This window comes from Taudactylus pleione, unplaced genomic scaffold (assembly GCF_031769625.1).
Source record: "Taudactylus pleione unplaced genomic scaffold, aTauple2 ptg000276l, whole genome shotgun sequence".
Classification (NCBI taxonomy): domain Eukaryota; kingdom Metazoa; phylum Chordata; class Amphibia; order Anura; family Myobatrachidae; genus Taudactylus; species Taudactylus pleione.
In genome coordinates this window covers 12286845-12304770 of record NW_028284678.1, presented here as the reverse complement: position 1 = coordinate 12304770, position 17926 = coordinate 12286845, and the positions used below count along the sequence as shown (strand labels likewise).

The 17926-nt window shown below is 45.1% G+C and overlaps 1 protein-coding gene across 4 annotated transcripts in view; it reads right to left on the bottom strand.

Moving 5' to 3' along the window:
- TIAM1 (TIAM Rac1 associated GEF 1) overlaps nt 1–17926 on the bottom strand; it is a 317485-nt gene that overhangs the window by 218672 nt on the left and 80887 nt on the right. The gene's annotated exons all lie outside the window — the stretch shown is intronic.

Here is a 17926-nt window from a genome sequence, read left to right as displayed (position 1 = left end):
GCTCGAGTGTTCTGCAGAGTGGAGCTGACTAAAGAAAAACATAACTGCACAGACTAAAAACGTACTAACACCACAATGTCATTATTATCGCAGTGTCCTTATATTTTACTTAATAGTCTTGCCCTGCCAGCCGCGTTTACAAAAACCAGTAGTGGAGAAAGGTTACAGATTAAAATGATACACGTTAAGGGATTAGTCTGACCAGTTCATTTGTTGAACAGGATAATTTTATGCTCCTCTTAAAAATTGTGTATTTAACTAAAGTGACAAAACATCCATTTTTTCCCCCAAATGAAGGCGTCCGGTACAGTGAGCCACTAGGGCAAGGACTGACAGGAATGAATGAACGATCCCTGTGAACGTGCTATATAATTAACGCTTAATAAAATGTGTTTTCCAGTCCTCCAGATGTGACATAACTACAGAATTTCAATCTCAACCCCAAAATAAATCCAACATCCTCACACAAGACATAACAATATACATATGCCCAAGAAACTAATGCAACTCTATAATTGCACAATACACCTCTACTGTGTCCAAATTATTCCAATGCAACAATTTGTTGTGTACACTGTGCATACGGGGTTCCTGCATCTGGTGTGTAACCAGAGGACACTGATACAGGAACCACAATGGTGTCTCAGGCTATAAGTGTGATGTGTACACTGTACATACGGGGTTCCTGCATCTGGTCTGTAACCAGAGGACACTGACACAGGAACCACAATGGTGTCTCAGGCTATAAGTGTGATGTGTACACTGTACATACGGGGTTCCTGCATCTGGTCTGTAACCAGAGGACACTGACACAGGAACCACAATGGTGTCTCAGGCTATAAGTGTGATGTGTACACTGTACATACGGGGTTCCTGCATCTGGTCTGTAACCAGAGGACACTGACACAGGAACCACAATGGTGTCTCAGGCTATAAGTGTGATGTGTACACTGTATATACGGGGTTCCTGCATCTGGTGTGTAACCAGAGGACACTGACACAGGAACCACAATGGTGTCACAGGCTAGAAGTGTGATGTGTACACTGTACATACGGGGTTCCTGCATCTGGTGTGTAACCAAAGGACACTGATACAGGAACCACAATGGTGTCTCAGGCTATAAGTGTGATGTGTACACTGTACATACGGGGTTCCTGCATCTGGTGTGTAACCAGAGGACACTGACACAGGAACCACAATGGTGTCACAGGCTAGAAGTGTGATGTGTACACTGTGCATATGGGGGTTCCTGCATCTGGTGTGTAACCAGAGGACACTGACACAGGAACCACAATGGTGTCTCAGGCTATAAGTGTGATGTGTACACTGTGCATATGGGGTTCCTGCATCTGGTGTGTAACCAGAGGACACTGACACAGGAACCACAATGGTGTCACAGGCTATAAGTGTGAAGAATGTGGTCGAGCTTCATTCCACGAGCCAAAACACGCAGCAAATCCTCCATCCATCAGTCCCTACAGCCATATTCAGGGTGACAGGAAAGTACAGGTAGAGTGACCTCATAACTAATTAAAAAAGACCATATAAAGAAAGAAAAAGATATAAGCAGAAAAGGTAGAGAAAAAAATAGCTTCAAGGGAATTTTAATAAGAATAATAGCTTTGCAACAAGTGGTTTCTTGATTTTTTTTAAATTGGTTTCTCGTAGACGTGCCAAATTCTTGAGTTCACAATTGTATTAGGTTACCTCCACTAGAGGGAGCGGTCGAGCAAAATTGCAACTTAAGTTCCATTCAGGTCTCAGACTAATGTCCTGCCGAAACCTATTCCAGCATTAAAAGACCAAGCATCACAGATCAGGAACAAGGCTGCCCTATTAAGAGACCCGACAGGTTTATAAAAGATCAGGTTTAATATTTTGGAAGTAGGATTTTTTTTTTATGTAAATAATTGAAATATATATAAAGAAATGTTTAATTCTATCAGTGCAATTTATTATTAATTTATTCATTCTGTTCTGCCAGTATGCTCAGCGTTCCATGCTGTATGGGCACGAGAACAACAGACTCCATACATTATTCACATATTCACCCTACATCAAGGGGAAATGATTATTTAAAAAAAAAAAAAATTTGATACATTGTTACAGAGAAATCTGCAGAGGTTCCAAGAATTCTTAAGAGATTTATTAACCCTTCGGCTGCTAAAAAATGTTCACCGCATTCATTAGGAGGCTCATTCGCAGACGTAGACAGTTATACAGAAATCTATTTTGTTTTATTATCTCAGAACACTAGTTCTGCTCATGTCAAATAAATCACATTTTGTATATGTATATATTGGCGCAGCAAACCGAGGAAAAGCAGCTTCAGGGAAATGGGCCTCTGTCCAAAGTGCTGACAATCTAAGAAGGATTTCTGGGAGAGATACATAGCTTGGGCGTATTAGAAAGCAGAGGAGTCCAGCAATTAAGGCCCCTAAACACTACATGATATTGCTAAACATTTGGCAGATTCTGACGCATCGGATCGACAAATCGTGTAGTGCGCGCTCCCGTGGGGTCGTCAGCCGCATCCCCCGATCTTTTGTTCATGCAGGAAGACAAAGCGATGCTGCTGACGATCCCACGCAGCGATATGCGGCGGGGGCCAGCCCAGTGTGTACGGACTGCCTGATATGCTGGCCTGTCGGCGCTGGGGTCGTATCGCTGGTTACCCAGCTTTACACAGAGGGAGGCCTGAAGGTGAGGTCACTGGAGCAGGTGTATTTAGGCCTAGTTATTGCGGTATAAAGCATTTATAGGGGCCGCACTACAAATACTTCTGTCTGTGGTCAGAACCACTATTGGACATTTCCTGCTGCATTCACCCAGGTTCTCTTCAAGCGACCACAAAGAGGCTGCTGATATAATGGGAGAGCCCTCCACTAATTCCTCCCAGCACACAAACTTGTCCACAGGTAAGCGCTAGTAACTCTGTGACAAACGTGATAAGGTTTGACATTCGGTGTCACTGAAGTTTTCCTAACACCAGAGAAAACCTCCCTATTGGCCAAATTGTACCAGAAACCTCAGCAGGTCTGCACCCTTGTTCCGTATACATCTGACATATTCTGATGTTTTGTTTTTTTTAATTACAGAATTGCAAGGACTTTTCTTCATGGATTACCATTTTCTGCTTCCATAGTGAAATACTGGGGGAGGTGTATCCAAACTTTCTAAAGAATGGAGAAGTGGACAAGTTGAGAAGCTGCCCATAGAATAGCAACCAATCAGCTTCTAGCTAGCATTTTTTAAATATATTCTACGGGGTCAATCCAATTATCCGTGAGTCCCCACAGGGCTGTGTACAGAAATGTGCGAATCCGGCACGAGAAGGCGCTGCGGTGAGCGAGAGTTTGTGTGCAGGTGCCAGCATTTCTACGCCGTTGCAATGGCAACTCGTCCCCCTTCACGGGTAATTGGATTGACCCCTACGATATGATAGGTAGACGCTAATTGGTTACTATGGGCAACTTGTCTACTCTTTGGAAGGCTTGATACATCTCATCACATATAACTAAACACATGACCTGACAACAGGACAATGCCCCCAACATTCTTTTTGGAGACCCCTCACAATGCTCTTCTAGGAATCATCACGATATTGTTCCCCACAATTAAAACTTTGCATGTACATAATTTATACAGTCCGAGTCGCGCTCCGGTACTTGACGGAAACAGTGCGACACCACATCCGATGCTCTGCGAGCGTCTCTGACCGCTGTAACTAGCACAGGGATATGAGAGCAGGAATGGCCGGACACCAGCTGTATTGGCGCTGCGCTGCCGAGAAGGAGCTGAAGTACAGTATGAGGCCCAGACAGCTGGGCCCCAGGATTAAGGTCCTGTGAGGGAATCTCCACCTTAATTGTGTAATAATGTGTGTCTTATAATATGCATGTGTAGAAAACGCTGCACTTTGGAAATGTTATTTCCTTAAAAAAAAAAAAAAAAAAAAAATATAGCAAGAAAAAAAATAAATAGCCCTTCACAGTATTAAATTTGATTTACTGTAACAATGAAGTGCTTTCAGTGGGTCACTAGGTCTTATGTCTGCAGACATGAAAGACTTTGTTTTGTGAGACGATATTTAGAAGTCTCCAATGTAAGAGGATTATCAGACGTTAAATCCCAGTCAGAGACATTTGCCCTCTGACCCCTATCATCTTATGATGCCGCACTCTTCAGCAGTGAGTCAAGGCCCAACTTTGATTGAGGGAAATCCTTAATTAACTTCACATGTAGCCAACTAGGTCTCTCTTAACGAGTCTCACTTAGCAAGAACCAGGAGAAGAGCTCCAGATAAAGAAATGACGGGAAACCATCACAAAACAAATATGTCTGATTCTTCCCCAACCCCCTGCAGTGTGATATGAATTTGCCAATGTGCAAAATGGCACCTTCTAGCCGGATTTACTCCCAGCACTACAGGCCGTCCAATTGTCCGACAGGGAATCTGTATGAAAGTATGATGTACCCAGGGTGTGACTAACCCCAAACACCTCTAGCCTAGCCTAACCCTCTCGGGAGGTGCCTAACCCTAAGTCTCACCTGGGAATGCCTATCCCTGTGGTTAAGAGCTAACTATCCCTGCCTGTCTTCGTTGGGGATGTCGGCCGTCGGGATATCATCGTCGGGCTAAAGATAGACGTCGGGATTTCGACGCCTACCTTTAGTCCCGGGTCGGCCTTCCACTGTCGGATTCAGACAGCCGGCATTCCGGGCGGCGGTAAAGTCACTACATCCCGTCTCACAGCACACAGCCAGAAGCTCCTTGTTTTAGGGTGTAAAAAGCCCAGTTTGTACCATTTCACGATTGTTACCATTGAATTGGACATATCCGCGGATGGCAATACAGAAGTTAAAAACAAGGCTTTATACAGTACATCTGCATTTAACGACCTGTGTAAGCAGACTGCATAGCAGTTGTGGCACATCCATGTAAACTCCTGCTATAGAACCATCGATGTTGCAATCCATTCAGGTCCACTATTCTGCATAACGTAGAGTTAAGCTGCATACGCACTTACCAATCGTTCTGCGATGTGTCTCTACGGTCAGCGCTGACATCACAATGAGGCGGGCATTTGTGCAATCAGCGATGACATTGCAATTAGGTGGGCAGTTGTGCCCGCCCAGCTGAGATGTCAATCGCCGCAGAGTCCCTGCAGCAAACGTACCGGCAGTCAGTGTGTCGCCCGTACACACAGCCATACATGCCGATATATCTATGCAAGAAATATCAGCATCTGCTGTGCTGCACACCAATCATCATTCCACGTTCAGAGTCTAATTTTTATTTCATGAGTGATGCACTTCACTAGTCTCTGTATACCTACACCTCTCCTTATACAGATACAGAAATCCTACGTCTGCAAAGTATAGCTACTTTGCAGAAAATCGCCTGGAAGCCATAATAAATTGGTCACTCAGTACATAAACTATATTACCAATTATTTACACAATTGGGACCACAAACATTTCTGCCAAATGCTTCGTAAAGTGCCAAGTCCTGTTTGTATTGTAGGTACTTTTTACGTTACCCATTAATACTTTGAAGCAATTAAAGCATCCTAGAAATTATACTTATAAATTATAATATATCAAACAGTTGAACTTTTATGTTGATACCAGCAAAACAGTCAACAATACTTACTTATAACCAGCCACCCACACCGGCCCAACATGTGAAAACATTGTTCCAAAACAAGTACAAAGGTTTTTGGCCTTAGTAAATCTGCAGATAGCAAAACCGCCGCCAAACCGCAGTCAAAACACATTTTAGAATAGAATAGAACAGGGCTGTCATTTAGAAACCGCTGCAAAACCGCCACCAAAACCCCAGGGTTTAGAACAGAATAGAACCCGCCGTAAAACCACCACCAAACCGCCGGGGTTTAGAACCCGCTGCTTAGTAAATTTTCCCAAAATCTCATTCAAATTCTTACCCACTGTCAGTATTACAAGTGGGGCTGCTGCTATTACAGCGAGTGAAAGTAAGAATGTTGTTTCAGCCCTCACAAGACATCATGGGCAAATTTTACTAACCGTCAGTTTGACGGCGGTTTCTATTCTATTCTAAACCCCGGCGGTTTGGTGGCGGGTTCTATTCTGTTCTAAACCCTGGGGGTTTGGTGGCGTGTTTTGCAGCGGTGTCTAAATGACAGCCCAGTTCTATTCTAAAATGTGTTTTGATGGCAGTTTTGCAGCGGTTTTGGCCTTAGTAAATCTGCAGATGGCAAAACCGGCGCCAAACTGCAGTCAAAACACATTTTGGAATAGAATAGGGCTCACATTTAGACACCGCTGCAAAACCGCCACCAAACCCCCGAGGTTTAGAACAGAACCCGCCACCAAACTGCCAGGGTTTAGAATAGAATAGAAACCGCCACCAAACTTCCAGGGTTTAGAATAGAATAGAAACCGCCGTCAAACCGCCGCTTAGTAAATTTTGCCCCAAGTAACTAAAAATACACATAAAAGGGATCTGGCACACTATAAAACATACATTTACATAATAGGCTGCCATTTAGGGGAAAGGACGTCTCATTTACAAAAAAAAAAAAAAAGACAGTTTTCTCTGGGGATATTGTGTTTATTTAATATGCACTTTGCTTTTATCTCAGCAGTCCCAACATCATAGTATTTATGCTGGGATAATACTTGATTGAGACTTTTAGCTTCCTAACCCTTTGAGTACACCCACATACATTTCTCCCATCTCTAAGATGACCCTATTTTATTAAATCCAACTACCCTCTTCCCCAATATCCTGTCAACTTCCCCTCTTATACCCCTTTTACACCAAAATCCCGGGTCCGACCCTGGAATTTGAACACTGGTCAATCCCGGGTCGAACTCGGCTTCAGACCCCGTTTACACTGCAATTCGACCCGGGTTATTCCCGGGTTTGCCCCGTTCACACTGAACCCGGGTAATCCCTGCTTTTCCCTATAGATGTAATTAAAAATTGACTTTTTTAAGAGCTGACAAAGATGAGGTCACAAAAGGCAACAAAAGAGAGGGGTGGGGACTGCTTACAGCATTGCTACAGGCTGCTGTTCTGGCTGTGGCAGCTGGTCAGGCTGTGGTGTGGGCTGCAGTTCTGGCTGTGGCAGGCTGTGTATTAGCCTGTGTTTGTGGCTGCTGGTCAGGCTGTGGTGCAGGCTGCAGTTCTGGCTGTGGCAGGCTGTGTATCAGCCTGTGTTTGTGGCTGCTGGTCAGGCTGTGGTGCAGGCTGCAGTTCTGGCTGTGGCAGGCTGTGTATTAGCCTGTGTTTGTGGCTGCTGGTCAGGCTGTGGTGCAGGTTGCTGTTCTGGCTGTGGCAGGCTGTGTATCAGCCTGCTTTTGTGGCTGCTGGTCAGGCTGTGGTGCAGGCTGCAGTTCTGGCTGTGGCAGGCTGTGTGCCTGCCTGCTTTTGTGGCTGCTGGTCAGGCTGCTGTGGTGCAGGAGGTTAGGCAGGCAAGCGATGGCTTCATGTGCGTCTCTCTCGGCAGGGCACTGACAAATTACATCACCTGCCTGTGCCCCAGAAGCTCCAATCAGCATCTTTCAGAGCTAGCCGGGTCAAATAAGCAGGGTAGCACCCGTTCACACTGCCTCGTGACCCGGGAACAACCCGTGTTCAACCAGAGTAAGATTCCCGGGTAAATCAACACGGGAAATTTTTCTGGGAGCCGTTCACACAGAGCATCGACCCGGGTCGACCCGGCAATAACCCGGGTTATTCGGTTGGTGTAAAAGGGGTATTACTCATCGTTCGATTCACATTGGAAGTAAATGATACACTAAGCCCTGCCGCAGAATTGACCGTGCATGGCTTATTACATCAGCAGGTGAAGGCATTTCCAGCACGATGGGGGAATGCTGACACGGATGAGAACCATTTCAGTTTCATGATGTGGATTTGCTCTGTGTTCTATTAAGAGGTTGCAATGCAGGAATATTATGTCCCCAACCAGGATAACAAATGCACCACCTGAGGGGTGGCTAGGAGGATTTGGGCAACATTTGAAGGTTAATAAATGCAGATCTGCCCACTTACCACTTTCACACCTATTCGCTCTGACAATTAAGCCGCAGGAGATGACCTAGTTATGTGCGCGCTGAAATTAGTCAGCAAGTATGAATATAAAGAGTAACAACTGGAAAATTAACAAGCGCAGCGTACGGATATATTATATATAGAGAGAGAGAGCTGGCCTGCAATTTTGATGTGTGGAAATTAAGAGATTGTTCCATGGAGAAAACTGTAGTAGACACATTGTGTAACAATTTACAGCCAAAGCATGTCACTTACTGTATTGTGTGTATAAGAATGAGTTCTGTATACTTTGTTGGTATTCATAATGTAGACATGAAAATGCTGACATTTGAAGTGCCGACATTCATGGCGACATGAAATGTCGACATGATTAGAATGCCGACAAAATTGGGAGTCCCGGTACAGCAGCTTCACTTCCCTGGTAACGGACCTCCGGCGGTGTCTTCTGGGGTTAGCGGTCAGGTGATCATGACCCTAACCACTAAGCCTAACTGTCACCAGCCGCAGCCTTAAAGGGGGGTATCCACTAGACGATAAAGTTGAACGATTGAACGATAATGATAAAATCGTTCGATAATCGTTCGATAATCTTTCAAACATCGTTTGAACATAGTTTTCAAATCGTGCAGTAATTGTTTCTAACGATGTACGATGCGCGCTCCCGCTGGTCGTTTGATCGTCTCCTCCATCGACCGAACATGCAGGTCAATTTCACTTGATTGCTTACAAATCGTTTACACATCGTTTACGCTGAACAATCAAACGATGAACCACTATCTGCCCACTATAGCTGAAAGCTCTCAATCACAGATTGAAACAACATAGTTTATCGTTAGATCTTTTGCAAATCGCTTGCAAATCTTTTGCAAATTGTTCAGAGTGGAAGATCAAATTTCAAGGGAAACTTCAAGGGAAAATCGTTAAGAGGTTGGACAGGGATAAAATCGTCTAGTGGATGCCCCCAACCCTAACAGGCCGCAGCCTAACCCTAACCCTCTGCTCCAGGCAGAATGTCAATGACTTCAAATGTTCTATATTGGTAATTCAACAATGTTGACATCATAACTGTGTGCTCAGATGAGGACAATAAGCAGAGGTACATAGTGACCATCATCGGGCTGGATTTTCTGCTAATCTCTGGAAATGACAGAATAGATGGGACCATGATCGAGAGTCACTATTTGCAGCCAACTAGCCCTAAACTTAATGGAGCTAACAGAACCAATGAGCTAACAGAACCAATGAGCTAAGAGAACTGCAGCATGTATGAGGGAATGGAGTCTGGTATGCATGGGATACCTCAGCATATGTGAGGGAAAGCTATCTGATATGCATTATAGTCCGGTGTGCATGTTTGAGTGAAGGGAATCTGGAATGCACGGGATACCTCAGCATGTGAAGGAATGCAATCTGGTGTGCATGTGACGCTCAGCATATGTGAGGGAATGCAGTCTGGTATGTATGGGAGTCTGGTGTGCATATGTAGTGTGAGTAAAGGGAATGTATGGGATACCTCAGCATGTGTGAGGGAATGGAGTCTGGTATGTATGGGATACCTCAGCATGTGTGAGGGAATGATGTCTGGTATGTATGGGATACCTCAGCATGTGAAGGAATGCAATCTGGTATGCATGGGATACCTCAGCATGTGTGAGGGAATGATGTCTGGTGTGCATGTGATACCTCAGCATATGTGAGGGAATGCAGTCTGGTATGTATGGGAGTCTGGTGTGCATGTGTAGCATATGCGAGTAAAGGGTATCTGGTAAGCATGGGATACCTCAGCATTTGAGGGAATGGTGTCTGGTGTGCGTGGGATACCTCAGCATGTGTGAGGGAATGGAGTCTGGTATGTATGGGATACCTCAGCATGTGTGAGGGAATGGTCTCAGGTGTGCATGGGATACCTCAGAATGTGTGCTGGAATGCAGTCTGGTATGCATGTGATACCTCAGCATGTGTGAGGGAATGGTGTATGGTGTGCATGGGATACCTCAGCATGTGTGAGGGAATGGTGTATGGTGTGCATGGGATACCTCAGCATGTGTGAGGGAATGCAGTCTGGTATGTATGGGAGTCTGGTGTGCATGGGATACCTCAGCATGTGTGAGGGAATGCAGTCTGGTATGTATGGGATACCTCAGCATATGTGAGGGAAAGTAGTCTGGTATGTATGGGATACCTCAGCATATGTGAGGGAAAGTAGTCTGGTATGTATGGGAGTCTGGTGTGCATGTGCAGAATGTGTGAGTGAAGGGAATCTGGTATGCATGGGATACCTCAGCATGTGAGGGAATGCAGTCACGTATGTATGGGAGTTTGGTGTGAGCATGTGTGAGGGAATGGTATCTGGTGTGCATGTGAGGCTCAGCATGTGTGAGGGAATGGAGTCATACACACGGTCAGACTTTGTAGGACGATATGAACGATAACGATATCGTTTATCGTTCAGATCGTCCATTTTTTGGCCCCTTCCAACCCCCAAACGACGGACGATGCTCGGGCACGGATGGTCGATAACGACCATCGCCTGTGCATGCAGTCCAACCTGGTCGATATCGACCAGGTTACTATAGGGACCCATAGTCGTTTGGGGGTTGGTGCTGTGCTGGATGCTCGATATCGATCATCCAGCACATGCAGGACGATCAGACATAGTTATCGTTGTCTGATCTGACAGTGTGTATGCACAATTAGGGGTATATTTACTAAAGCTTCTAAAACAGACAAGTGGTGATGTTGCCCATAGCAACTAAAAAGATTCTGTGTATCATTTTCCAGAATGCAACAGAGAAAGTATTGCTAGAATCTGATAGCTTGTTATGGGCATCATCACCACTTGTTTGCATCGGCATCGTGAGTGGACACAAACAATTTGGAAATATTTTACACGATTTGTCGTTTCGATGCGTCGAAATTGGGTGAATCGTGTACAATATCGCCTAGTGTGTAGGCACCTTTAGATTTACGAAGCAGCGCTTCTTGGCAGGTTCTACAGCACATGGAATATTAAAGGCAGCAATAATATAAAAACACATCATCCTTTGCACTTATTGTTGCCGCTTTAAATTTCCAGGACTAATGCGACGAGAAAGGCCAGACATTATCAGGCACCGAGAGACTGCAAAAGTATATTTACAATATATGAAATGATGACCATACGTAAAACAGGTACAGTAAGCAGTCTAGGTCACTTGTTCCACCCTTCATTCATTTAAAAGAAGCCTGCTTACCCAACAAACCAAGTTCTACCAAGTTCCTGAATGGTTTATGTATTCACTCTTCTGCATTTATTAAGTCTAGACGTGCTTTGTTGTAGTTACTAATTGGGCCCTGGAGGACAGGTAACATGTGGCGTAGTCCGATGAGTCACAGTTCCAGAGGCTTCGGGCTGATGGTTGGGTTTGGGTGTGGTGCAGATACCATGAGGCCATGGACCTCAGTTGCCAACAAGGCGCTGTGCTGGTGGTGATTCCATAATGGTGTGATCACGTGGCATAGGTTGGGTCTGCTGGTCCACATGAACACATCAATGACCGGTAACCGCTATGTTGCATTGCTTGATGACCATTTGCCGCCCTTCATGGACTTCATGTACCCCCACAACGATGTAATATTCCAGCAGGATAATGCACTGTGTCATCTGTCCCAAGTTGTCCAGAATTGGTTTGAGGAGCATTCTGGAGAGTTCGGACGAATGGTGTGGCCACCATGTTCGCCTGACATTAACCCAATCGAGCATTTATGGGACTTGGTGGGGGAAGCCCATTGGCACCCAAGATCCTGCACCTACAAATATCAGAGAGCTGCGGGAAGCTATCCAGAGGGAATGGGTCAACATCCCTCCAGACGTCTTCCGTCTACTTGTGGAACTGATGCCAAATCGACGGGCTAGAGGGGAACCTACTAGGCATATATCCCATGACTGTTAGCACTTCAGTGTATACACGGTAGTGTTATTTTAGTAATAGGATTGTTTTTTTGTCAGAGGTCAATTTACCCACCAGTATGTATTTGGAGTGTGTGATGAAACCTGAGTACCCATAGAAACCCCTGCAAACTGAAGAACATACAAACTTCACACAGATAGTACCTTGGTCAGGAATGGAACTCAGGAAATAGTCTGCAAATGGATAGTGAACATTGTTTGGGCTGCATATGGCCTTCAAATGGCTGCCGTACAGCCCTTCAGATAGCTATTCTCAGGCCTTCTTCAATATGCCATTAATGAACTCCCATCACACGAAGCAGGGAGATGTATCAAACTGTCAAAAGGGGAGAGAAGTTGCCTTTAGCAACCAATCAGCTTCAAGCTATCATTTATCAAGTACAGTCTATAAAATAATACCTAGTAGCTTATTGGTTGCTACAGGCAACTTCTATACCTGTCCTCTTTAGAAGGTTTCATGCATCTGCCCCTACGTTCCAAAAGGCCTTAGATCTACTATCAGTTATAATGTGCCCAATGTCGGCACAATTTAGATTTTTTTCCTCCCCTTCTGACATCATGGCAACCTGTCTTACCCCCCTTTGAGCCAAGTATGGTGAAAGGAGGTTAGTTCCAGCACAACGAAACCCGTTTAAGATTATTCTACAGTTTGTGCTTTCACAGAAGTAGTGATACAATCTGGATTTTCACCAGTTGGGGTGTCCAGTCTCTGTCCTCCACCAAGATACATACAGTTCAGACACCTGCAAATCCCTCTTCCCCACACGTATCCCTTTTATAAAACACATGATGCAAATATCAAATTCCCTTTATATGTGGAAGAAACTGGCCTTGCCAGAGCTCACAGATGTGTCACCAGGGGAATAATACAATTTAATCTCAGCCCTACACAAGTACGATGCAAAGAGCATTTTATAAAGAGAAAAAAAATACCTGATTTATGATTTAGCTGTTCTATGAAACCCCCACATTTTGCGTAATACTCTATAAATCCATTAAAACACAAAATGTATTACCCCAGGGACTAGGGGTTGCTATAAGGGAGGGCCTGTCTGTATAAACCATAGCTGGTTTGTGTCTCGAGCAGACCGTTAACTTTCCACCGTTCAGATATCCTGGTTTAACGGCCAGGGAACGTAAAGAAAGCAGGTCTTTGTCAGCCGGTTATACAAGGAGCTCTGTGCAGTCTTAAAGCGTGGATGGGGGGGAATGAAAGTCACTATGTTCTCCTAAAAGGCGTTACAACATTCCATTATATTTATGTCCCTCCAGCTCAAATATATACATTTAGCTCCAGCAAGCTCAGGGCAGCAGGAACAAAAACACACACAAAAAATAAGATCTATGAGCTGTGACTTTGAGGTGCCCAAGATATAGAAGGGTGGGTGCTGGACACTAGACAACTATGGGTGCATTGAGGACAATTTGCAGCCCTTCATGGACTTCATGTACCCCTGGACACTAGACAACTATGGGTGCATTAATCACATTCAACTCCAGGACAAATTACAAAAATTTTCTCAACCCGTTACATAATAAAAATTTAAAAAAATTAATAATGACATTTGTCCCATACGCTGCACATAATCCCAAACCCAAGGTCACTAAAATATTAAAGTGGACCCCTTTACCCACCCACAGCGGAAGCAGCCATTTTGTGGAGTGAGCTAATATTCTAAAACCAATCAATTCACTTCCAACTAGTGACATCATTAGGAACAAGTTTGGGGATGTCGCAAGTTCCTAGCAAGCCGATAGCGGTCATTCCTCATGGAACTGGGAGAACATTGTCATTTATGTTTCTTGGCATCCATCCTCCATGACATCACAAGGCCTAGCCGTCATGATTTCCATTACTTCAGTTTCAGTTCAATCCATGCCAACGAGTTTGAAACGGGTCCGTAGTATCTTTGATGGCAACCGTAAGTTCGTCTGTGCTGAGAGAGGTCATTTGGAGGGCACAAAGGGGGTAAGAATGATTTTATGGACCAACTGGAGCATCAGTGGAAGAGAACCAAAAAGAGCTTACTGGGGTCTCATTATGTTAGAATATTCTTTGCTGAAGCTGCACTATCGATTAGGAATATAGATACTAAAGGTCTTTCCCTTCCCCAACTAGATCAACAGGGGCGGCTCCACCATTTCTCTCACATCCATGGGGAAATCGGCAGAAAATAAAATATTACTTCCTAGGTTTTAGCATAGCGTTACATTTTTAATCATGGATCTTAACCCCCTAAAGCATGAAAACCATCAGCTTTATCCACAGCCCCCCTTTTAGCATTTGAATTAACTTCTTGCATTTCTGTTCACTTACATTAGAAAAGATAGGTTGTAGGTGCTGTGCTGTGCTGTGTAGGTGCTGTGCTGTGTAGGTGCTGTGCAGGTGGCGCTTACAAATTCAGAAAGGGTGATGGTCACCTTGGCACAATGGGAAAGTTCTAAGTAGATTACAAAACGACTGATATAAATATGACACACTGGATCAAACCAGTAGCTAAACACTATATTCATGGTTGGAAGGGGAGTTTCCAATGAGAAGTCATTGCATTAAATAACGGCTACATTTATTCCTCTGACCATTACTCAAGAAACTTATGCCTAGAATGATGAGAGTGTAGTGCCATAGACCAACTTAATTTGTCCTAGAATTACAGTCCTCTGTTAATAGCACCTCCCACCGGTGTGTAACAAACACTAAATCATTTGGTTTGAACAGAGTTGTGTGAATACTTTCTGCCCAAATCAAAGGCCCGGGCCAGATGGCATTGCTGCGCAGGCTAGGATTAGACTGCTGAACGTGCCTGACCCCAGGTGATAGAGACTCTGCAAGGAAAGTGTAGGATGCAATCTGCCAGATACAACAGACATTTGTTAATGATTAGACACCATATGAGGCGTAGAAGCTGAATCTCCTATAATCTATACCCATGAATGTTGAGGGCCGGGGCTGGTGTTAATAGAACAAAGTGTCGTTGATCTCACCTGGATATCGCAAGATGGGTCTCCCAATGTTGAGGGCCGTCAGGTTGTATTACATTTAGTTTCATATCTAGAGTGTGCTGTGTTTATGTTGAATGCAACAGTTAACATGGGATACCTTGTACGTTGTAGTAGTCAAAAAGCCAAAAGAATATTTAACTCTAGTCATATGTTAAACCAAACTGGCCACACACTGACCAAGCTGAAACAGATGCTACAATATGGCACCGAGTAGCCGCATCTTTTCTGACATCACTGGGGTTTGTTACAGCAAATGACCACATACAGCGGCAGGCCGCTGTTATCTTCCAAATAGAACTAACAATCACCCTATTGATATTAATCCTTATCCAGCATTTTTGGGGGCCTGAAATGGGGTGCTGTCAGACAACTTGCCAGATACTGCATCATGTGTAGCAAACAGTACAGTGTGGTCCTATAAAGGTACTTCTAGCTGGTTTGGATAAGTGGGCAAACACCAGAGATGCCGGCACGCTACACCTGTCTCTATGGCAGCGAATTCCGCCTGCAGTGCTCCTTCCAGGAGGTCAGCACCAAACCACCATATCAACAGCCAAAAGGTGGTAAAGTATAAATCATCTCAGACTCGTTGTCCTGGGAAAGTTACGTTTTATTCTGTACACTCTACAGCCATGGCCAAAAGTTTTGAGAATGACACAAGTATTGGTTTTCACAAAGCTTGCTGCTTCAGTGTTTTTAGACCTTTTTGTCAGATGTTACTATGGGATACTGAAGTAAATATACAAACATTTTATAAGTGTCAAAGGCTTTTAATGACAATTACATTAAGTTTATGCAAGGAGTCAATATTTGCAGTGTTGACCCTTCTTTTTCAAGACCTCTGCAATTCGCCCCCTGGCATGCTGTCATTCAGCTTCTGGGCCACATACTGACTGATGGCCGCCCCATTCTTGCCTAATCAATGCTTGGAGTTTGTCAGAATTTGTGGGTTTTTGTTTGTCCACCCGCCTCTTGGCGATTGACCACAAGTTCTCAATGGGATTAAGGTCTGGGGAGTTTCCTGGCCATGGACCCAAAATTTAAATTTAGTTTTTTCCCTGAGCCACTTCGTTATCACTTTTGCCTTATGGCCAGGTGCTCCATCATGCTGGAAAAGGCATTGTTCGTCATCAAACTGTTCTTGGATGGTTGGGAAAAGTTGCTCTTGAAGGATGTTTTGGTACCATTCTTTATTCATGGCTGTGTTCTTAGGCAAAATTGTGAGTTATCCCACTCCGTTGGCTGAGAAGCAAACCCACACATGAATGGTCTCAGGATGCTTTACAGTTGGCATGACAGAGGAAGAAGACTTTTGGAGGATTGTCTGGTGTCAAGAAAGGCAGCAATGAAGCCCCTTCTCTCAAGGAAAAATATGAGATATGGTAAGAACTTACCCTTGTTATCTCTATTTCTACGAAGTCCATAGGGTTCCACAGGATACCTTGGGGTATAGGTGTGACGTCAGTCGCAGGGCACCAAAGAGTTAAGCTTTCAGCCTCCCAGGATGCACTAGGTCCCCCTCCTATACCCCGCCCCCGGGCCAAGGCACCTCAGTTAGTTACCAAGCCATAGGCCGGAGGAGGAGAAGGAAGAGAGAGAACAAAGATCTGGACACATACAAGAATCACATTCTCACCAGAGGGAGACGGAAAACCGGTGACCAGAGCAAAGCCCATCTGCAGCACAGGTGCGACAGGGCGGGAGTCCTGTGGAACCCTATGGACTTCGTAGAAATAGAGATAACAAGGGTAAGTTCTTACCATATCTCATATTTTCTACTTCAGGGTCCATAGGGTATCCACAGGATACCTTGGGGATGTCCCAAAGCAGTATCCTTTAAGGGTGGGGACGCTCCTGTGCAGAAAGGAGAATCCGCCGCCCGAAGGAAGCATCCTGAGAGGCGAAGGTGTCAAACCTGTAATACCTCACGAAGGTATGGACAGAAGACCACGTAGCAGCCTTGCAGATCTGAACTGCCGAGGCACCACGTCGAGCTGCCCACGAAGGACCCACAGACCTAGTGGAATGAGCCTTCAGAGAAGGAGGGACCGGTAGGCCTTCATGAAGATAAGCTTCAGAAATAGCCATACGGATCCAGGCTGCCAAAGTTTGCTTTGAAGCAGGCCAACCCTTTTTACAGAAGCCATAGAGGACAACAAAGCGTCCGACTTCCTAAACAAAGAAGTGCGGTCAACATAAGTCCTTAAGGCCCGCACAACATCCAAAGAGGCCTCACCCACGGAAAGACCCGGTGAGTTAAAGGCCGGAACAACTATTTCCTCGTTAACATGAAACTGGGAAACAACTTTGGGAAGAAACTCGGGCCGAGTGCGGAGCACTGCCCTGTTCCCATGAAAAACCAAGAAAGGGGGTCTACAAGAAAGAGCCCCTAACTCAGAAACACGTCTGGCTGAAGCAACGGCCAGAAGGAAAACAGTCTTAGCTGTTAGCCATTTAATATCCACTGAGCCCAGTGGTTCAAACCGCGGTCCTTGGAGAGCCCTCAGGACCACAGCCAAATCCCAAGGCGCCACAGGTGGAACAAAGGGCGGCTGAATACGGAGAACACATTGCATAAAGGTGCGCACATCCGGGATTGTAGCAATCCTACGGTGAAACCAGACAGATAGGGCCGAAACCTGTACCTTCAAAGAAGCAAGGCGAAGCCCATGATCTAGTCCCGCTTGCAGGAAGGCGAGAATCCGAGACAGACGAAACTCCCGCGGTGCATAACCTCTCGGTCGACACCACTGGAAGAACGTATGCCACACGCGATGGTATATCCTCGCGGAAGACGGTTTCCGAGCTCGTAACATGGTACGCACCACAGAGCTGGAAAACCCCCAGGACCTCAGCATGGCCGTCTCAACAGCCACGCCGCCAAAGACAGCCGAGTCAGGTCCGGGTGAAGACAAGGACCCTGAGACAG